General features: G+C 37.7%; 1 protein-coding gene across 17 annotated transcripts in view; it reads left to right on the forward strand.

The window, feature by feature from the left end:
- Positions 1 to 23257, forward strand: part of LDLRAD4 (low density lipoprotein receptor class A domain containing 4) — a 440516-nt gene that overhangs the window by 361706 nt on the left and 55553 nt on the right. Inside the window, exon 1 of one of the 17 annotated variants that reach the window (XM_039846558.1) lies at positions 1881 to 7556. The exons of the other annotated variants lie outside the window; for them this stretch is intronic. The gene's annotated coding sequence lies outside the window, so the exon portion shown is untranslated. Of the gene's footprint in view, positions 1 to 1880; positions 7557 to 23257 lie in introns of those variants that run through there. 17 annotated transcript variants of the gene reach the window in all.

Genomic DNA, 23257 nt, shown 5'->3' on the forward strand with positions numbered 1-23257 from the left:
TGTCTTTTGATTGGAGCATTTAGTCCATGTACATTTAAAGTGATTATTGATAGATATGTAGTTATTGCTAGTTTATTATTCATATTTATGCCCCTTTCTTCTTCTTAAAGAAGTCCCTTAACATTTTTTTTTGTAATATTGGCTTGTTGGTAATGAATTCTTTTAGTTATTTTCTGTCTGGGAAGCTATTTCTCTCACCTTAAGTTTAATTTATAGCCTAGCTAGATATAGTAGTCATGGTTGTAGGTCCTCGCTTTTCATCACTTTGAATATTTCCTGCCAATCTTTGCTGGCCTGCAAAGTTTCTGTTGAGAAATCAGCTGACAGTCTTATGGGAGCTTGCTTGTAAATAACTAGCTGCCGTTCTCTTGCTGCTTTTAGAATTCTCTCTTTGTCTTTAACCTTTGGCATTTTAATTGTGATGTGTCTTGATGTGGGCCTCTTTGGATTCTTCTTGTTTAGGACTCTCTGGGCATCTTGAGGTTGTATGTTTATTTCCCTCACCAGGTTAAGGAAGTTTTCTGTCATTATTTCTTCAAATATGTTCTCAATCCCTTATTTTCTTTCTTCTCCTCCTGGTACACTTATGATTCAAATGTTGGTAGGCTTGATGTTTCCCTAGAGGCCCCTTTAACTATCCTTTCTTTCTTTCTTTCTTTCTTTCTTTCTTTCTTTCTTTCTTTCTTTCTTTCTTTCTTTCCTTTTCTTTTCTTCTTTTTTCTTTTCTCTTTAATCTTCTCTTCTCTTCTTTTTTCTTCCTTTATTGTTCTTATTGGGTGTTTTCTGCTACTTTGTCTTCCAAATTGCTGATTCTATCCTTCGCTTCGTCTAATCTGTTGATTTCTTCTAGTGTACTCTTCATTTCAGTTATTGTATTTCTCATTTCTGACTGTTTTCTTTATGGTTGTTACGTCATTTTTATGCTTGCTGTCTCTTTGTTGAAGTTCTCATTGAGATCACCTCTTCTTCCACTAAGTTCATTGAGCATCCTCATAATCAATATTTGAATTCTTTATCTGGTAAGTTGCTTTCCTCCATTTTATTTAGTTCCTTTTCCCGAAGTTTTTTTTTCTGTTCTTTCATTTGGGTCATGTTTTAATAAAACTTTATTTACAAATATAGAGCCATAGTTTACTATCCCCTGGTCTAAGGAAATAGTCAATAAATAAATAAATAAATAAATAGTCAATAAATATATATTTATATTTATATAGCCATATATATAGATTATATATGTGGCCACATATACATAGATTATATATATGTATATATGTCTATGTATATACATGTCTTTGTATGTGTATATATATATGTCTATATATACATATATAGAGAACTAATGTATGGTACATTATGTATTCATTAAAAATTAGTAATGAATGTAATAAAAATCATGAGAAAATATTATAATATTAAGTGAAAATATTAAGATTCTAAAGTATATGAATGGGTATTATCATGGCTGTAAATAACACATCAAGCATATAATTAAAAGATGACAAAATAAATTACCAATGGTGATTATAATAGGATGGCAGGGCAGTGAAAAGATGACTGTCATTCTAAAATATTTTGACTTTTCTTTGTTTGTATTATTTTCATGTTTTAAAATTAAAAAATGGAATTGACAAAAAGAAAATATTAATAAAGTATGGACTTTAGTTAATGACAGTGTATTGGTATTGGTTCATTAATTGTGACAATTGTACCATACTAATTTAAGATGTTAATCATAGAGGGAACTAGATATGGAGTGTATGAGAACATTGTGGATTACTTTTTCAATTTTTCTGTTAATCTTAAACTATTCTAAAGTAGAGTTTATTTTAAAAATTACCAAAGAGTAAATAAATAAAATAGATCTGGAATGTTGTTTGTTTGCTTAATACATCTTCACTACTGTTGTTTAATATCAAAGATAAATAAGTTTTTAATGTAGTTTTAAAGATCAAGAAACATTTATGTAAGCTAAATAAAAAGAGCTTTGTCAATACCAATACCAAATTCAACAAACCATATAAATCAAATGCCAGTGTCAAAAAATAGACAGACTCATTACTTTTATTTTTCTTCAAATTGTTGACTAATTAATAACAAAGGAATTCTTAAATACCTAGTAGGCAATTAGAACATCTGCATAGCTGTTTTATCACAGAGTTCTCCAAGGTGTTACTAGCTACAGTTTCGACTCATCCCCCTGGACAATGAATGAATGAATGAATGAATGAATGAATGAATAAAACCTGGGAAATGGTACCTACCTGGAAACAGCATTTATAGAAAATGTCTAGATACTTAAGCCAAGTTATTTTTATAATTGTTAATTACATATAAAACCCAATCCACTACAAAATGCAATAGGATTATTAGCCTCTATTTGTCTAGAATTGAAATTTCTAAATATAAATGTGTATGCATATATATGTATATATACACATCTGTATATATGTATATTTCTGTATATATGTGTATATGTATATGTACATATAATCTATTATTTCCTCAAAGTCTAGAGACAAAAATCATATTTCTTGAGAGTCAGGAAACTAGATTTTAATGTCAGCTCCACAAATTACTTTTGCTATGACCTTAGCTAACTCACTTCCCATATCCTGGCCTCAACTTCCCCATCAAAGGAGTTGGCTTGAGATCTGTGAGGCCTCATCTAGTTCAAAAATTGTGTGGTTTATGAGACTGTTGCATGTATGTGGGCTCTACTTTAATGCCCTCTAACCAGGAGACATTAGTCTTCTGTCTGTGAAATGCTCAGACTTCCATTTCATAATATACTGAGTTGTGTGTTGAAACCTAGCAACAAGGAATTCCTAGTCTAGCCCTTTTGTCTAATAGTTTTCAAGTATACTGGATACTTTTTAGTTGTTAGGTAACTGTTAGCAGAAAGAGTGGAACTCCTTAGTTTCTGTTTTGTTTTTATTTTTTCTTTCTAAATTTATGTTGTTCAAAACAGAGAAACTGGAGAATTATTTTCATGGAATTGAAGCCCTCAATAAGTAAGGTGATTACAAGAGTGTTCCTTTGCTTTTGCATCATGAGCCAGCTACATCTCTCAAAATACTATAAAAGAGACTACTGAAGGAAAATTTATGACAACCCAAGTCACTAAAAGTCCATCTGGAAGTTGACTTTTTCTCTGTGGTTTCTGAGCAGATATTTGGAAGTAACAGATAACTTGGCAAAATCTCAGAACCCAAGGGAATTCTGGGTTCTTACTTCTCAGGCTGTGACTACTGTCTTGGGTCAGCTCTCGAAGAGATCTGCATCTTAAGTATCATAGTCTCCATGCCAATGGGAAAAAGTGAGGCTAACGCCTGATCCAAAGGGCCCCTAAGGACTTGTATTTCAGATGACCCAGTAGGATTCTGAGTGACTGACTTAAAGGTCTTAAGATCTTGTAAACAAAAATTTTTCTCCTCATTCATGATATTTGAATTTAATTCTTTCCCACAAGGCAAGAAATCAGAGACTTCATCTTAGCTTGTCTGTGAAAGAGTCTTAATGAGATCAAGCATCTTCTTTCAACCTCAACCTTTCATGTTGAGAATAATCATTGAAGAAGACTCTAATTTCAACATAGAGTATTCAAGAAGCAGTAGCTCTTATTGGTATGGTTGTTAAGAATATAGGAAATAGAATGCAGAGCTCTGGTTGAAATTATCCATTGAAGAGTCTGCAAGTGTTGGTGCCCATAACTATGGCTTGCTCAACAACAACAAAAAAGCCTTCAAGTCTGTGTGGAATAAAGGAAAACAATGAGCTTAGTTCTGAGTTTTTCACATGCAACCTGTGTGACCTTAGGAAAGTCTCCTACGAGCTCTGATTCTGTTTTCTCACATGTGAAATGGCTTATAATTGTGTCACCTGACCTTAGGGGTGTATAAAACTTCCCAGTTTCCAGATCTTATTCTCTTAGGAAATATCCCAAGTAGATATTTGGGGCCCTACATTGTAGCTATTCTTCAGGTTCTGTGTTTTAAAAAGTGGAAAGATTTTGAGATTTTATGACCCAAAATGAACAGGTAAAATTATTTGATGGGACAATATATAAGTGATTAGTTTTGTTTGTTCCTTTTCAAAAGGGCTTCTGTTAATATATTTTACTGTTCTTTACCCTTTCCTTAGAGTATCATCCAGTTTTTTTCCCTCAGGTCACAGAATTTGTAATTTCAAAAATTTCTCAGTAAGAAATGGATGCATACTTTACAACTCCTTAAGATTTTGCACTTGTAATTAAATTTTTGAGCACCATTTTTATATTGGAGTAAATAAGATAATTAAGAGATTCTTCAAGAAGTATATGAGAAAATAAATGCTTTCGGCCATGTGATTAAACACTGCAACTGAGATACTTGATGAGCAGAGGAATCATTTGTTGGAAGTGTACTTCATCAGCATGAGTGGTATCCTGATTACAGTTCAAGAAACATGTTCAGAGAAATCAAGAGTGTGATGACATCCATTTATAAGCACATATACTTATTCTTAACCTTGATGTAGGATTTATACTGATATTTCTTGGACCTTGTGAGATATCAGGCATTAAAATATACACTTGTTTACTGTAGTGATACAGCATAAAGAGGATGCATTATGAATCTGAAAATAATTTTGGAAAAGCTGAACCTAAAAGATTTCTTGGTTGTCAAATCTTCCTGTAATCATAAATGATCATTGTCTTATTTATACTAGAGAAAACTTAAAAGCCAAAGGTGTACAACAATGAGTAAAAGTAAAAAAGAAAAACATAGAAGGTCTAAAATATCCAATAAGGATTATATAGCTCCTTAGTTTTTCTCAACTATCTGGCATCAGAGACCTCCCTCACCTCTGGCATTACAGAGCAATTAAGAACTTTGGGGTTCAGTAGATTCAGGCAACAAAATCTGGCTTTGTCACTTTTTAAGATGTATGCCCTTAGGCAAGTTGTTTAATGTCTCTAAACTTCCATTTCTTCATTTGTAAAGGGTGATAATCATACCTATTTACTTTACAAGTAGATGTAGATTGCTTGAGAATAAATGACAACGTACATTGAATTTGATAGAGGGACTGTCATGGATATCATTTCTGATTGGCCACCTTGAGACTGTTAACTCTCAGCCATCTCTGCTGACCTAAATCAGTTAAATCAGCCTGTCCCATTTCTCCAACTTCTTAACTAGGTCCTTTCTTTTTTAAATTAATTTTCCATAAATTTCAATTTAAAAATTTAATAAAGGCTATTGATAGGACATTGATTAACTTAAGTGACATATGAGTTCTGCGTTGGCACTTGCCCTCCTCCCACCCCAGGAATCTCTGTGCTTCCCAGGCTGTGCTCTCATATGTGATCTGAAGTAGAGAAGTGGCATGCTAATTTTTGGAAACATTCAGCTGCCAAGTTTTCTCTGCTGCACACTTAAAATAGATCAGACTGAGAAAGGAAGGTAGAATTTAAACCAACTGTTACCGTCTATATTGAGACTGTGTATCTTGAACTAGTGTAACTAGTGCAGGTCTTTGTTAGGAGACGAAGAACTTAACCGCCCCCGCCTGCCCTCCCCCCGCCGCCATTTCTCATTTCCAACTATTTGGGATATACCTGATGGTTTAGCATGGTTATACCTGAAGGTTTACTGTTTCATGTCACTCTGTCTTTCTTAATAAAACATATTTTTATCACTGGAGATGACAGATATCTTTGTTTTAGGGAAAACTAATGATTATTTTTAGTAACATGAGCATATTTACAACACCTGATTAATTCTTAAACCAAAATCCAGGTTGATAATTAGATAAAGTGTAATTTTGGATGGGTGGTGGAATTACAGAGATGCCTTTCAGAAACTCCAGATGAAATCTTTTCAGCTATGCCTGTGAAGGCCAGTAGGAGGAACACGTGGTGGATTCTGGATGGTCAGACCATAGGCCAACTTCAAGAATTGTTGGTGAGTGAATATTGAGTGTCTTGACTCCCAAAATCTGTTTACACAAAAATGGTTTTCTAGCGATAGTGGCATAAGGAAGGAAGTGAAAGGGAACTCTTCCTCATTTAGGGATAGATAAGTCTTTAGAAAGAATGGACATTTCCTGTGGCTTTTCCATATTATTCCTTTCAACTCAAGAAAAGAAATACAGGGTCCAGAACTTCCTTATAGAATGCTTTGACAGTCATAGCATTAGCAGGTCAATAGAGATAGATGGTCCTAGCTACTAGTGCTGATAAACAGAAGGATCCATAGTTCTCATACATCAATAAATAATTAAGTGCTTATCAGATACCAGGCCCCATGGGAGATAGAAAAGCCAGAAGATAGATCCAAATTCTCAAGGATCTTTAAACAGATGGCCTTTCAAGACCCCTCAATGATTGTCTGAGTCATGGTTTAAACTCTGATAGCCAGGTCATAGCTGGGTCGTTCTCAAACTGCCAGATTCCTCCCCTTTTTATACTTTTTGTTAGTAGTTACTTTCCTTCCCCCCTCCCCAATGGAGTAGTATTCTGGATTGAAAAATGACTGTGATTCAAGTAGTCCTTGTCAGAAACAAGCATAAGTTATGTCTAAAGGCAAATTGCACATCTTGCAATTTTCCTTCCCCATATGTAAACTGAAACTGGCAGCCACACTGCCCACCTCTGCTGAGTGGGCCAGTCCCTGAGGGTTGGGTTGCTTATCTTTCCTTGTCTGATATGACCTGCATGATTAGTTTGCTGAGAACCTTTTCCTCATATGCTATCCTTGATTTTTGCATATTTGAGAATGTTAATAGTTTATTTACATATTCCCATATTCTAAAAGAGAGGGAAGGAAAGAAAGAAAACCCCCAAACTCAAAACTTTTGTGGGGACTAAGTCAGTGTTTAGCCACAGCAGGTAAGCGACCTTTCCTCTGCTCCTGCTATTTCTTCCCTCTCCTCACCACTTCACCTCTCTCCTGACTTGGTAGTTTGCCTAAAGACCATTTTTCTTTCATCACAGTGGTGGCCCTCAAATTCTGCCTTGTTAATTTCCTTGTCGCTTGTGGAGTCATTAAAGTGACCCAGTATATATTATTCTTTAGAGTTGGCACAACTTAGGTTTGAATCTTTTAGCTTCTTGAAGAATTCTTGCTTTCTGTGCTCTGCCCATACTGACCCCCCCCCATAAAAAAAGAAAAAAGACACATTAAAAATGAGATTCAGCCAGTAGGGACAATAGTGAAAGTCACTCCATGCATGTCAGTTATGTTTACATTGCTATTTTGAAACAGAGAGTATGGAAACATAGCAGAATTATGTATCTACATCTTATTCTTGTATGAAGAGGGGATATTTTAGTATTTTGTATTTTTATAGCTTCTAAGATAGAACTCCTTTTTACTTATGGGTCACACATTTTGAATGGAGCCTTAAAGGATTTATATTTGTATTAGAGGGAAGAATTCCATCAGTGTTGATCAGATGTGGCTCTGAAGAATAGGATGATGTTCTGTGCAGCATTAAAAAAAAAGCCTTATGCTGAACTCCGACATGTCAATCGTCATTTCATCCATTCGGCAAAACTTGTCTGAAAAGTAAAGGTAATTAAATTTCACGTTATCATGATTTTAATTCAAAGCAGCAATGTGAAACAAAGCCATACCAACAAAGATATAGGCTTTCTATGACTATAACTCCCTGTAAAACATAAAGTGTCCCTAGCTAGTTATGTCTCAGAAGGATTTTGTGAAATAATAGTGTACTGTCTTTTAGGTCTACCAGTTGTCAATAATAGAGGGGTGACAGAGGGTACCGAGGGGTGGGATCAAAGCCAAGGCTGAAAAGAATCTTCCATAATCCCAGGCAACCCTTCTGATAGGCCTGTATGGCTAGAGGCCCAAGCAGCAGAAGGGAACGAAGATGTCTCCAACACCAAGCTGAGTCAGCACCCACCAGTGCCATTCTGAGAATGGCTAGGCAGCACTCCAGGATGCTGGACAGAGAAGGACTGCATCCCCAGGCACACAGCCAGGGGCTGCTGTTCAGCAGCAGCAGGAAATAACAGCTTCTTGCAACACTGGGGTCATGACATTGGCATAAGCTGCACTTCACAACTGAACCATCCTGTCACCCAGTCTCAGGCCCATGGAGGGAGCCAGCCCAGCTATACCGAAATACTCATTCTTTTCTCTTCTTCTCCACCCCTTTGCCAACAAGTAAACAAACAAAAGGGATGACGTTGTGGTTCATATAGTGAAGAGAACCTTTCTCAGCTGAGGGAGAGAAATGGTTGTACTCATTTATGCAGAATTCTGTGCCTTATTTTTGTATGAAGGGGATATTTTAGTATTTTGCATTTTCATAGCTTCTAGGATAGGGCTCTTTTTTACTTGTGGGTCACACATTTTGAATGGAGTCTTAAAGGATTTATATTTGTGTTAGAGGGAAGAATTCCATAAATGTTGATCAGATGTGGCTCTGAAGAATAGGATGATGTTCTGTGCAGTATTAAAAAAAAAAAAAAACTTTAGATGCTGCACTCCGACATGTCAATCGTCATTTCATTCATTCAGTAAACCTGGGTTACAGTTTTTTTCTGGTACAGGCACTGTCTCCTCATGCAGATACAGAAATATACCTGCATAACACCTGCTCCCAGGAGCATGACATCTGGTAGAAAGGGCAGGTGTCTAAGATGTGGGGCTTTACTAGTCATATCTGTTTGGTGGGAATCGATGATAAGACTGCAGGCAGGATCCTCCAGTCAGTATAAAAGAGATTATAGTGCAGATCATTGAGCCTAGTGAACTAGATGTTCTCTGGCTGCTTTCTTCCCCATCCCTCAAAGGTCAGTATAGTACTGGAATGGAACCTAGCTGTCTTCAGTCCATCTACCCCAGGGATGTCTTCTGCTTGGAATGATAGACTTGAGTTTTCTTCTGTTTTTAATAGAATAGTGTTCCAGGCATGCTGATTATGAACTAAATGACAAAAGGTATGTCTTGGCTCAGGAAAAATAACTAATGCAGTGTTATACTATGGTTTTGTGACTATATTATCATTGACACATAAGTCTTCCCCCCATACAAAAAGAAAGGGGGGGGGTAAAATATATATTTGTTTGTTTTGTTTGTTTATAAACATCTTCCCCCCAATATGAAAATGTCATGGAAAGTGGAAAATAACAGATTTATTGAACATCTGCTCTATGCTGAGTACCATGCTGGGAATTTAATCAGTATCCCTCTGAAGAGTGTTACAGTACCCAATGAACTATTGGAAACTCTGAAGCCCAGCATGGTTCAGTACCTTGCCTAAAGCCACACAGCTAATGTGGAGGAACCAGGTGGAATCTAATCCCAAGCCTGTTCAATACTGCACAAGAGAAGGAAAGCTGCTAACATCTCTCAGAGTTGTTCCTATTTTGTATTCACTGACCTTATCTTGCACTATTTGAGTTTGTTTTGATCAATATTAATCATCCCCCCACACATCATCCAGCCTCACTGTTTTAGCTATGATGTACAGTTTTGTGGCTACAGTAAACCTTTATGGATGCGGCTGAGATGAAAACACTTTAGGAAAAAAAAATATGTACTTTGTATATTCCTACCTAATTCAAATTACTTGAAATTCCTGGGTTGGGTGGACTAAAAGCAGAGATAAGGCCTTTTTACCTGTGGGAATTTATTAGCCTAGGAGCTTTTATAGCTAATTTTGCTCAACTTCTTAGTTATTCAGAAGTGGAACTATGCACTTGTCTGTTCCCATAGTGCCTGCTCCCAGAAACACTGTCTTCATCTGTCATTCTTGCAGCCCTGAGAAATTTATGCTTTTGCAGAAGACCCAATTGCCTAAATAAAAGTAAAAACCTCTCCAATTGTCTACAGCTTTTAAAAACAATGTTCTCAGCATTGAAATTCTCTGAAGATTTGAGACTATTAGCACCAAACCAAGAGTTTTTTCTTGGCTTCTTTTTCTCTTTTTTTTCTGAATACAAATGAACTTCCTTGCATCTTACTGTTCATAATTGTTTTGTTCATCGAACGGAGAAAGTTCTTGCTTTAAAATAAAACTATGAGAACTTTTTTTGCCAAAAATATTAGAATATTTGTTTATTTTAAAATGAAAATAGTACAATGATAACTGCCGTTTTTAAAGTCTATCTTGAAAATGTCTTGGTTTACTGAAAATAATATAGTTGTTTAATACAATTATAACACTGTGGATTTGCTATTATATTGAATTTAGCCATTAGGAATTGTGAATAACAGACATCTGTCTACAGTGTCTTAAAACTATAAGCATTTTTTTTCTCACATTAAAAACAATTCTGGAAGAAGGCAGTATGTAGCTCATAGAGTGGCTCCACTAAGTCACTGGGGACCCAGGGTCTTTCTCTATTTTGGCTCTACCCTCCCAGTACTTAGCTTCCAACATTCACATTGCAGGCTGGACTATAAAGGAAGAGCAGAAGTCCAAAATGATACATGCTTTCTTCCTTTAAAGACCCTTCCTAGAAGTCCTGCACAACATGTCTGTAAATATCTCATGGCGAGAAGGTCATCATTTGGCCACACCTAGCTGCAAGAGAGGCTTCTTGCTAAAGAAGGAAGGAAGAATTAAAGCCAGAGAAGTTTCTGCCACATCAGGACATATGACCTTAATTGTGATTTAGGGTTGACAGATTATAGTAAAAGCATTTGTTTGGAGGCCAGATGGGTCTGGGCTAGTGTGGCTAGGCTCATCTATCCAGTCAGCATAAGCATACTTGATTATGTTTGATTATACTTGATTATGGTCTGCATGATTATCTTGAAAGGACACGTGAAAATTACCCGACCCTGACAAGTACCTAGGTCATAAGAGATGTTAGCTCCACTTACCCTGCACTATCTACTCAATCTAATTTCCTTCATGGGCACTCAGTACACCAAGGGGCATTCATAAACATTTTATGAATAAATTGATTTCAGTGGATTAACAGGAACAAATACATAATTAAAAAAAAAACCATTATAAGATGGTAAGAGAAGTTGTGACGGTAATCCAATGTTAGGGGCTATATTGTCTTGAGATGCTCATCTTAGATGATGTCTTACATTTAAGAAGCCTGGCAAATAGTAGAAACCAGAGAAGTGTCCTCTTCTCTCCTCTTTGCTGTTGAAACTTTAACCTTATGCTGCTCAGCCCCAGAAGCTTATTTCCCAGCCCTCTGCCCTCCCACACCTATGGCGTCCTCCTATGGGCTCAGGGGCTCAGAACAGGACTGAATTATTAGTTCAATAATAGAGCTGAGCTATCAAGGGAAGAAATCATTGTAATCTTGTTTCCATAGAAAGACTGCTTATCAGATGCAAGTCAATTATAATTTAATTTTGGGAACCAATATAATTCATAAGTTGGACCCTGCTTATATTCACCTTATTTTAAAAGAAATCTCTTTTATTTCTTTTGAGGAAGAAATATTCTTTTGTGCTAATGATTAACATTATTTTTGGTTAATTTTCCTTTTGGTATTAACTGATAATTACAATAACAATTTGGTTGAATTGTATTTCTCCTGGAAGAATAAGGTACTATTTATTATTATTAATTTGTTTTCTTTGTTGTGCATGAGTGAGGTAAGATGGCTGATCTCCAGAAAAATTAAGCTGCTGGGCTTAAGAAATGTTTTTGGGGGGTGATTGTATTTTATTTTGCTGTAAGAAATGTTTTTGGGAGGTGATTGTATTTTATTTATTTATTTTTTAAAAAAATTCTTAGGCCCTTGAAGGACATTCTCAATCTAATTGAAGCAAAGCTAAAAGGCAGTGATAGAGGATAACATTTAATTTGCTCAGCAAACTGACCTTTATAATATTTTGTGTCTTACAACAAAGAATTACAGACTTATGACCATCTAGGGGGCTCTAAATAATAGGAAGTGGGAAGTATGCTCAGTGTGTGTCAGCCCTGCAGCAGGCAGTGGGTCTCCTCAAAATGCCACTACTAGGATCTGGACATAGGGACCTTGTCCTTCAGCCTGTTGCCTAGACTACAGACATGTTGGGCATCAGGTGTCACTGGAGCCAGAGAAAGGCAAAGACTCCAGGGAAAATGGGGGAGTTCATAGCTCTCCCATCCCTGCTGCCCCAGGGCTTGGCCAGGCATCCTCCTGCCTACTGGGTGGCGAAGAAAGGCAGAAGTCTAGCAGAAGGAAAGCAGCACGGTCTTGGCCAAGCAACTTCTTAATTGAGTACTTAATTAGTGGAGAAATACCACTGATTGTTACATTTCTAGATATATATATATATATGGGCCATGCTCTTGATTTTGTACTTGAAGAGGTAAACAGGAAGCCTCTGAGTGACTCCGTGTCTGAGTCACTTGCAGACCTCTCATGATGAGATCCAGGGGTCTGGTAGACCTCCTGTGCCCAGGACTGCTTGGCAGTGAGCACCACGCTGGTGACCTTAAAGTATAGTCTCAGGCTGCCTTTTTGAAGTGTGGAGTTAGTAAACATGTCTTTCCTCCAGAAAACAGTCAAAAGCTGAGAACCTTTAAATTCAAACAGCTTCCATTTCCCTCTAGCTCCCAATGCCTCCAGAGGCCCTTTATAAAACATATGAAACTGAACATAGCCCCTTAGAGCAGTACTGTTTCTGCCATCTCCATCTGTAGCCCCCTGCATGCATGTAGGGATTACCAAGAAGCCATGCCTCTTCCATGCCCACTGCTGTCTCTGGTAGCCAATGTAAAGACCTGGGCTTAATTTTCATCAGGATCAGAGAAAATGTGTCCTTTTGAAATTGTAGATATTTGTTTCAGGTAGTTTCAGGTTGCCTGATGCCATTTCCATACCAATGTTGCTCAGAATTCTGAACCAAAATATAGAGCAATTATTCATGAACTATAATTAATTCATTATCATTGCTAATGTGGGTGAAGTGTATATAGGCTTCATTTTTTTAGACCAGACTAGCATTTTAACTATTTGTGGAGATAGTGCAATAGTTATAGATTTCATAATGGGTTTCAAGTAACTTAAGAAGTCATCCTTCCATCAGGTCCTCCCTTTGGCTACTTTCTCAGCCAGCTGTCATGCTGAAGTTGCTAAAGGTTAACTGTGAATGTCCTCAGCAACCCAACTCTGGGTTGGGTGATCTGAATGCAGATGACAGTTCTTGCAGACCTGAGTTTGGAATGGAAGGAGAATCTGAGGACGCTTTAACCTTTTTACTAATATTTGTGTTTGCCTTGAAAGATTTAGGGATCCTTCAGTTCTTGTAAAGCAGCTCCCCATATCTCTTGTTGTGCTTTAATGCACGTAGAGTAAAAAAAAAACCAAAATGAAAGAAGAGGGAGAACAAATAGTGGGAGCAAAGTAGATGTGCTTAGAGTTGTCTTCTAATTTCTAACTCATGTCTCTTGTTTCCCAATGCCCAGAGATCACCATTTTTAATTTAAATTAAGGCTATTAAATCCTGATAACTGTCAGATGTTGTTTTAGGGTAGCTCCTTTGAACCATTGTATATTGTTCAGAAGCGATCATTTATACATGGACCTTCATAGAATGGGGGACTTTTCATCAATACCAGTGGTAAGAATTCTGGCTGAAGGATTTGTGTTTTTCTGTACTAATAGTAGGAGCACAAAGGATATAAAATAGCACAAATTAGACTTGCTAGTCCCTGATGAAGTCTGCGGTACCTGTGCACTTGCTTTGAACGGCAGTTTTTATTTGGGAAGGAATCGTTGCTTCATCAGATTTGCTTCACAGTGATTTTATAACTTTCAGTCATTCTCAGTGCTCACTTCTCTTCTTTGGTAATTGAGAAGGCTTTAAAATGACCAAATTTGCAAAAGTACGTCTATGATCAAATTTAATGTCTGTTCTATCATCATTATGTTTACCTGTTTCTTAATTATTTTGGTATTATTAGAAAGTCTAACTTGGGTGAAGCCAGCCAAAGGAGCACTTCTCCAGTGCTGTCCCCAGCCCTGGTTAGAGTAACAACTCATTTCACCATCTACAGTGTGCTATCCAGACTGCTGTTTAGATCCTTGTTACATTGTGATTCATCCACCTGGACATCTTCCTCATCATGGCATTAGCTCCTTTGGGGCAGAAAATATGTCCTGTTCATCATTATACCCCCAGCACCTGGTATCTGAGCATTCCAAAAACATTTACCCTATGATGCATTGCAGAATCTCAGGCTGATGTGGCTTTTTTTGGCACCTTTCTATCTCAGGGTTCACTTCCCTTGCTGCCTGAGAGTCCTGGGCTTTGACATTGGTGGAGCTCTGGCACTGGGTATAAACACTTCCCAGACTATTGCTCTCTGGTGGCTCTCTGAAATGCCACAGCTTAAAAGGGGGTCTCCCTGTGGCAAGTGTTCTCAGAACCTCCTTACAAATTATTGTGAAGTTTTAGAAACAATGGTCTTCCTGTTTCTCTTGAATCAGGTTCTACTAGATTCCAGGCAGTAGCCAGAATGCAAGAATTCAGAGCTTGAAGCCTGTGTTTCTGATGGGAATATTTGTATTGGAGATCCCTCCCTTTTGTCTCTTGCCTGCATTTAACACCTTCTTAGAGCACAAAGCTTTTTAGAAAGAAGAGGTGTTATAACATCCTATTATTTTCCTTCCCCAGATGAGTCACTGCTTATATCTTAAAAAAAAAAAAAAAAAGGTAAAAGAGAAAAGAAAGAAGTTGAGGGAAGGCCGAAGGAAGGAAGGAAGGAAGGAAGGAAGAAGGAAGGAAGGAAAGAAGGAAGGAAAGAAGGAATGAAAGAAGAAAGGCAGGCAGGCAAACTCCAAGAAATATAAAGGAAACTTTTAAAGGGAGAGTTATTATGAAGAAAGTCTTTGGGGAGATATTTTGTCACCTAAAAGTTATTGCAAGTGTTAAGAGAGTAGATCCCTTGCCCAATTTCTTGCCTATTTTCTAGCCCATCATTTAATGTTCACCAAATCATGTTCTGATGATAGTTCTAATTTTAAACCCTTCTGTGACCCAGGCAAAATAGCATAGAAAAAAGAAGTTTCATTCATCCCCTCTTGCGACCACATCAAAGTTGAGACAGAAACATGAAGCAAAAAGCAGACAGAGTCACCTGGGAGTCTAGAGGAACAGAAGCCCCACAACTAGGAAGAGAAATAAAAAATCACACTGCAACAGTTGGAGGTGGGAGGGCATGAAGACATGAGGCTGCTCAATCTCCACGGGCTGAGAAGGACAGAGGCTACGGCCACATCTGTGACTGGACTTTCACAGTGAAGGATCAGCTCGGCCTGAGCACCAGCACCAGGCCGGCTGCTCAAGAGACACGAGGGACTTACAGGAGGACACTGAGTTGTTGGAGCAAGGGCCAGAAGCGAGGCACTCTTCCAGACAGAAGTGCCTGTGGTATCCATTGTTCCCTGTTGAGCCGTCCCCCCTCCCAGTGTGCTGCCATAGCTGTGACATCATCCAACTGGATAATAGAGGTCACTCCACCCAGAGGATTCCCTGAAACCCCAACTCGCAGCCCCACCCAAGCCACATCAGGTATATCCTCAGCAAGTCAGGTGCTCCTTGTTAAGCAGTACCTAGACTCACACTGGAGGCAGCTGGGCTCAGTTTCTGGTGTGGCCTTTTGAGGTAATTATAAGCACAGCATCTGTGGATTGCTTGCTGAATCTTAAAAGGTGGCCCCAGAAAGGTAGAGGCTTGAGTAAATTTGGCCTGCAGCTGAACCCCTCTCAGGACTGTGCCACTGGACACCTACAACACAAATCCAAACTGATAAGACTGGGAGACTTAGGAACTTTGATTAGTTCATAGAAACAGACACAGAAAGGCAGCCAAATAGAAAGACAAAGAAGCAGAAACCATATAAAAGAACAGAACATAGATCAAGGAAAAATGGAGTCAAGCAATTTAACAGATGTAGAAGTCAAAACACTGGCTATAAAGATGTTCCATGAAATTAAGGGAAAATGTAGATGAACTCAGTGAGAACTTTAACAAAGAAACAAAAAAAAAAACCATAAAAATGGAAATGGAAATTATAAAAAGGAACCAGTCAAAAATGAAGAACACATTATCTGAGATGAGAAGTATATTAAATGGAAAAAACGAAGTGAATAAAGAAGAGGATTAAATGACCTATATAGAGGATGGGAAAGCCAAGGACACTCAATCAGAATGGCAAGAAAAAAAGAAGCCAAGACTATAATAATAATTTAAGGAGCTTATGGGACACTATTAAAGGTAAAAATATTCATGTCATAGGGTTACCTGAAAGAAAACAAGATGTTGAAGAGCTATTTGAAGAAATAATGATGGAAAACTTCCCTAACCTGGTGAAGGAAATAGACATACAACCCCAGGAAGCTCAGAGCTCCCAAAACCAGGAACCCAAAGAGTCCCACGCCAAGGCACATCATAATTAAAATACCAAAGGTTAAATACAAAAAGAGAATCTTAAAAGTAGCAAGAGAAAAGCAGTTAGTTACCTACAAGGGAGCTCCCATAAGACTGGCAACTGATTTCTCAAATGAAACCTTGTAGGACAGAAGGGCTTGACACAAAATATTCAACATGATGAAAGCTGAGGATCTACAACCAAGAATACTTTATCCAGCAAAGCTATCATTTAGAGTTGAAGGACAGATGAAGAGCTTCCCAGACAAAAATAAGCTAAAGGAATTTATCACCACCAAGACAGTATTCCAGGAAATAATAGAGAGACTTCTTTAAGAAGAAAAAACATGTATCAAAAACATGAATAAAGAAGGCAATATCTACATTCCTATCAACAAGTACCTCAAATGAAAAAGAATTAAATGCTCCAGCCAAAAGATAGAGTGGCTGAATGGATAAGAAAACAAGACCCCTACATATGCTGCCTACAAGAGACTCATTTCAGATTAAAAGACTCACACAGACTGAAAGGAAGTGGATGGAAAAAGATATTGCCTTGATGGACCTAGAGGGTATTGCACTGAATGAAGTAAGTCAGACAGTGAAAGACAAATACCACATGATTTCACATACATGTGGAATCTAAAAGAACAAAATAAACAGCAACAACAACAAAAACAGAAACAAACTTATAGATACAGAGAATATTTTGAGGGCTACTAGACCATGAGAAGGTTTGGAATGGTGAAAAAGGGCAAAGGGATTAAGAAGTACAAATGGATAGATACAAAATAGTCATGGAATTTTAAAGTGTTGCATAAGGAAAATAATCAACAATGTTGTAAAAAATATGTAAGGAGGAAGAGAGGTACTTGATTTAGTGGAATGACCACTTCATGAGTTATATAGACTTCTAATCACTACACTGTACAATTGAAACTAATATATTATCGTATGCTAACTATAGTTGAAAAAAACTCATTGAATTTTACAGTGTAAATATGAGCCACTAATTTTCTATTATACTTCAGTAAAGCTGGGGGAGGGAAAAGAAAAAAAAACGCTTCTGATTGGAATTAAAAATTATTTTAACTAAGCTTATGAGCTGGATGATGAATCCTGTCCTGGGTTAGTTAATCAAGTCTTCATCCTCTCTTCATTTAACAGACTAGATTATCTGCTCTGTTTTTGGCACTCTGTCAGGCCCTTTGAGCTCAGAACTTTCAAATATGGTGGGTGAAGGAAAAAGGATACATAATTAGTTAAATCAATATTCAGGGCAGTAGCGAGAGGATGTCTGGATGTCCAGTGGAAGGTGGATTGTTAAGTGAAGGATGTCGGCCTGGGGTATCAGGAACGTGACTCTCAGGGATGGCCATGGGCACTGCTTAGGGAAACCTGATGGCTTAGTGGATTTGAAGAAAGAATTGACAACATTAAGAAAAATAATATGTAACTTTCTATGGAAAAGAACCCTTAGCATAAGTTTTAAAAATATTATTGTGTATCTTGACACTTAACAAATAAGCTCTGTGTTTAATTTCCTGGTAGCATATATTTTTGCTTTGTGGTTTAGCCTTTTTTAAAAAGTATCTGAATTTGCATGAGACTAGTTTCATATTTCTGCTAGTTACAACCCGTGTGATTTGAAGCGGATATGATAGTAAACACAAATAGGGTCCATAATGGGAAAGTAAACTCTTGGGCATGCTATTCCATGCCTGCATTGACTAGAAAGAAATTTGATTACTTTGGGAAATGAGGCTAATATTTCAGTGGTTGTGTAATAGGCAAAAAAAGGCATGTTCACCAGTGTTTTTCATAGCAGTTTAGCCACTATGCAGGTGTAGTACTGAATGTCTCAACGAGTGGCTTGTATTGAAATTGGTTTGCAGGTGGCTGGGGAACACCTCGAGATGTCAGTGACAAGCTTTTGCTCATCTGAGGCCAATCTTTTCAATGTGATGATGTTAGAAATGTGGGCAGAATGAGTTATGATTCTATCGATGATAATTAGATGAAAGAGCAACTTTTGAGAAGAATCCTAAGAGAAATCATAAGATATGGAGATATTCTTATTCTTAGAAAACCAAAATGTATATTTATTCTTGGTGAGAGTGCAGGAAAGAGAAAAAGTTAAGGAAGAGGGAAACTTTTGTGTGTAGTATTTCTAGCATTACACAAATCTTCTTTAATGAATAAATGGAATCTTAATAAGGAAAACTACCAGCTACATTATCAGTTGAAAATTGATTTGCTGTAGGCTGATTCTAATATAATTTGGCAGTGTGAGGCATTCCTCTTAAAACAAATTTTTACTTGCTCTTCAATCCTGGATGGACTTTTCTATTGTTATCTCTAAAACTTAGCTACAATTTTTATCTTTGAATAGAGACTATGCATGCCTTCCACAGCCAGATAAGGCCAGAATGAGAGTAAGGAGAAGGAAGTCAATGCTTTTCTACTTCTTTTTGGTGAAGTGAGAGATCAAGTGGAGAGAATTGATCTCTATTAACCATGGTTCTTAACCTTTGATAATGTGATGCAGGCCAATAGCCCTCATCTCAGAAGAATGCAAATGCACCAAATTTCACTTATGTTATGGGGTTTGCACATTCCTGAAGCCCATTCAGTTAAAAGTGCTTGCTGCAAACTCAATAGGTGCCTCTTTTTTTAAAAAAAAAAATAAAATAAAATGATTAGTTGCATCATCTTTCTGATGAATGATTACCTTACTATTATATTTTCTAATTGTAATAGCTATTTATATTCCTGTGGAACACCTTGAGATTCTTCTTCAAATTAGATTAACTAATCTGGGACCCTACTTGTCCCTGGAGATGAGAATGATTTCCAAGTCCCACCTTGTGACTTGCTGGGCCAGCATTTCTACTCCTACTTATTCTATTTCTTCTTCTTCTTCCTCTTCTCTCCCCCGCTTTTCCTCCGTCTTCTTTTTTCTCTCCACTCTCCAAATATTGTTGGCTGAGTGTGGTGCTATATGCAAAAGACTGAGCTGGAAGGAATATGTGGGGAAGAAGAAACATATAGAAGTATCACCAAAGAAAGAAGGAGCAGTCCATCCCTTGTGAGAAGTGACAATGGCACATAATATTTGTGGGTATGTATTGCAGATCATGAAAACAGCTGAATAAAATGCTGATACTAGCTTAACTAATTATAATGTATTTAGCTTGGAAGAACTTTTGTTTTTTGATTGGATGAAAAACAAGCTGAAACTCAGTGAGGATAAATATAAGAAATCAAAATAGAATCCATTAAAATATATTACCAGTTTAAAAAGATGGCCAGGACTTTTTTTTTTTTTTTTTGAGTCAGGGATCACAGTGGACCACAAGTTGCTATGAGTATAATATTGATAATATAATGCCTTTTGTTTAAAATGTTACTGATGACTTATGAATGTGAGAAAAATCCAGAAAATACTCACAAAAGAAGTAATTATCAAGTTATAGTCATTTTAATTTTTATAGGTAGTCATCTGATTGTATATAGAAAGTGTTTAAGTGGACCAGTTCTTTTTAGTAAGAAATTATTTCTTCCCTACTCACTAAGCCCAAAACTCTCTGGTTTACCCCAAGCTAAAGGACATCTTTCTTCATGTATGACTAGTGTGGCTGAAAGAAGGGAATTCCTTGTGTCCACAGGGTAGCTGAAGGGCATTCTCTTGGCTGGTGACTGCTGTGGCTGGGAGATGCCAATATAGCTCAAGTATTCCTGGGTTCATCCTGAATTTGAGGTGGAGACATGATAACATTGGATATGGCTTCCCAGGCAAAGCCACCAAAGAGCTGTGTATAATAGAGCTAAAATGCCACCTTTGCTTATAGCATATATTTGAGGTATGTATGGATTATAGAAACTTTTGTGAGGTATCCTGAACACCGTCATGCCACTTATGATATATTTTTTTGTATAAAAAATTAGTTTTCAATTCAGAATAGATGACATTGTATGAACTTTTAAGATGCAATCTGTCCATACATCAGCTGGGGGCCAAATACACTTGGCAAGAGTCAGACTTTCTCACAATGCCATGTCCTTTCTCAACAGAGATGGTGCTGACTCCATGAGCTGCAAAGTCCCATCAAATCTTCCTTCTTAAGGTCCCTCATAGTTCTCCCTTCCCTCTCTTCCCCTAGTTCACTACACATTAGCCATATATTAATCTACATTATTAATGCTATACTTTTTTCACAGTCCTTGCTTATAAATTTCTCATTTCTACTGACATCTTTCTTGGGATTACTTCATGGGCCTTCTGATAAGTCTCCTTTTTCCAGCCTCTGCTGCTTGTGCCCTAGCCTCTGCTCTAAAACCTTCAGCATCCTTTCACTGATGATAAGATAGCGTTCTAACTGCTGGCCCCAAGGTTCTCCATACTAGACCTCATATCCTTGAGCTCCCTGCTGCTCCAGCAGGTCAACCCAGCTCTAGATACAGCTGTGTGCATTCCCCCATCAACTTTTAAAGCTCAGTCTCCTGCAACCTTTGCCACTTTCCCCAGCCTCAGCAGTCATCTCCAATTCCCTAGCTTTTCTGTCCAAACCACTCGCTGGGCTCTCCATGACTGCAGGTATAGTAGAACCATCTCATCAACTGGAGAGTGAGTTCCTCCAGCTCAGGAACTGTGTCTCAATCTGATTGGTCCCCTGGCATCCCCCACACAACATAAGATGGTGCTCAGTGACCGTTGGCTGCTGCTGCTGAAGATGTTCTTGGAATAAGCTTAAATAACAAGAATATCACTTTGGCTGTCAGGAAGGACTTGTCTGAACCCTGGAGGTGATTAGTGCTAGTGCAGCTGCTAACAGAGGCACAAGGTGACTGTCTTTATTCCTGGATTTCTTCTAGAACTGACCACCAATCACCTCCTCTCTTGGTCGACTAGATCAGGGCCTTGCCCAGAGGCAAGGAAGGCTCTGGACCTATTAATGGTCACTAAAAATTTTGTATTTTCTTGATTTATAAAACCATAAAAATGTCTTTGAAATACAGCTCTTTTTTAAGGAAGCCCTTGGCAAAGAGAAAAGTAGCATCACTTAATTATTACAAGTTCATTTTTTAAAATAATATAACTTTTGGTTATGTAATTGGATAATTATAAGGTTGTTAACTGGTTGATACTTGGATTTGTGCTCCATAATACATTTCTGCAGGTTTGTTTTACTTGTAATGCAGTTTTTACAGAGGCTTGTCTCTTATCTTCTCTCTCCGTAGTAAATTGTCTGGAGACAGTCTAGCATATCTCAAATAGCTGAGCTGCTTGCATTCTGTCTTCTCTGGGTAGAATCTTCTAAATTCTTTGGAGCTTTCTCTTTGGGAACATGAAAAAGAGATTCATGTGGTTATAAAAAGAAACCTGAGATCATCTAGCTATAAAATTACATCTTAGCATTAGCTTCTGTTTTGTCTACCATTCATTTTCTATTCATCCTTTTCTAAAGTTTTTCTAGCAATTTGAACCTGGTAATTTTAGTTCTGTGATTTCTATCGGCTCCCAAACTCTTACACAGTGGTTAAAAGCATAAATTGCCAACCTGTCTTGTGGGTATATGAGTAGGCAGCAGCTGAAGACTCACTGCCGCTTGCTGCTGGCACCTGAGCACTCTGAGATCTACTGCCGTGCTTACCAAGACCATGTGCATTAGTGTAAGTGCAAGTGTGCATATGTGTGTGTATGTATGTGCAAGCATGCATGTATGGCAGAGGGTTATCAAGGGGCAGACCACAGCATTTGATAGTTAGAACTTTTTTAAAAATGCATCTCTTTCCATGATTTATTCCACACTGAAACAAGCATGGCCTTTGAGGGTTAGAATCACTGTCACTTGCTAATCACTCACCTTTAGCCAAGTAACATTATCCTGCTCAGCCTCAATATCTCCCTCTGGAAAAAATAAAAATAAAAAATAAACATAAAGCAGTTAGCACTGCATGTTGCATAGAATCACCAAGCAACTGTTGGGTTGCGTTCACCTTTGAGCTGCCTAAAGGGGATGAGGCTACTGGGAAGAGAAAAAGAAGGGATAGATATGTGTCCATGTCAGTTCTATGCTGGGCACTTTACTGAGCCCCGGGCGGCCATTCTGGGCAACTTAATGGTAGTTGCATAATCAAAGAATCACGTGGAAACCTCCCTTTGAATGTGAATTAACTTGAGAGGAGCTTGCCATTTCAGAGCAAATGTAATCTTCTCTCAGGTGGCTGTCCTAAGATCAGCAGTCAGGCCTGGCTAAGCTAGAGAAGAGTAGCTTAAGCTCTCAGGCTAATGTATGCAACTCTTCTACTTTGTCCTTTTTGGTTCCCGTGAATGGTTATGATGAGGCATTTGACAACAGGTAGATTTCAATACCCTGTACTTACTGGGCCAAATACCTACACGGCAGGCAGTAGGCACCAGTCTGAGCCCAAGTCCTTACAAGCCTCACCACTGGGCTCTGCTCTTAGGTGGACCACCTCCCCCATGGCCTCACTTCATCTCAACACCAGTCTGAGTCAAACCTTGATAATTTTACTTCTCGGGAGCTCTTTTGTTCTTTTAGGCTGTTTTTTAGATGATTTTACCTGTACTATAAGACTGCATTCTAGCTCTTATTTTAATATTGTTAACTAATTGGATCGGGCTAACTGCTATCCAAAAACTAGTTGATTTTATGATACTACCATAAAATCATATAAATTTATATATATGATTTAAGATTTCAAAGTGAACCTTTTGTATGATCCTTTTTTTCTATAACAATTCTGTAAAATAAGTAGAAGAAATATTATTTATGTTTGCAGATGACAGTGTGAGGTACAGAAAGGATGTCCAACTAACTACTCAGTTCCTGGATGCAGGGCTGGAACTGGTTTCCTGATCTCTATGTGTTTGGTGAGCACAT

The sequence above is a fragment of the Pteropus medius genome, unplaced genomic scaffold, assembly GCF_902729225.1.
Source record: "Pteropus medius unplaced genomic scaffold, Ma_sr-lr_union100, whole genome shotgun sequence".
In the NCBI taxonomy this organism is placed as follows: domain Eukaryota; kingdom Metazoa; phylum Chordata; class Mammalia; order Chiroptera; family Pteropodidae; genus Pteropus; species Pteropus medius.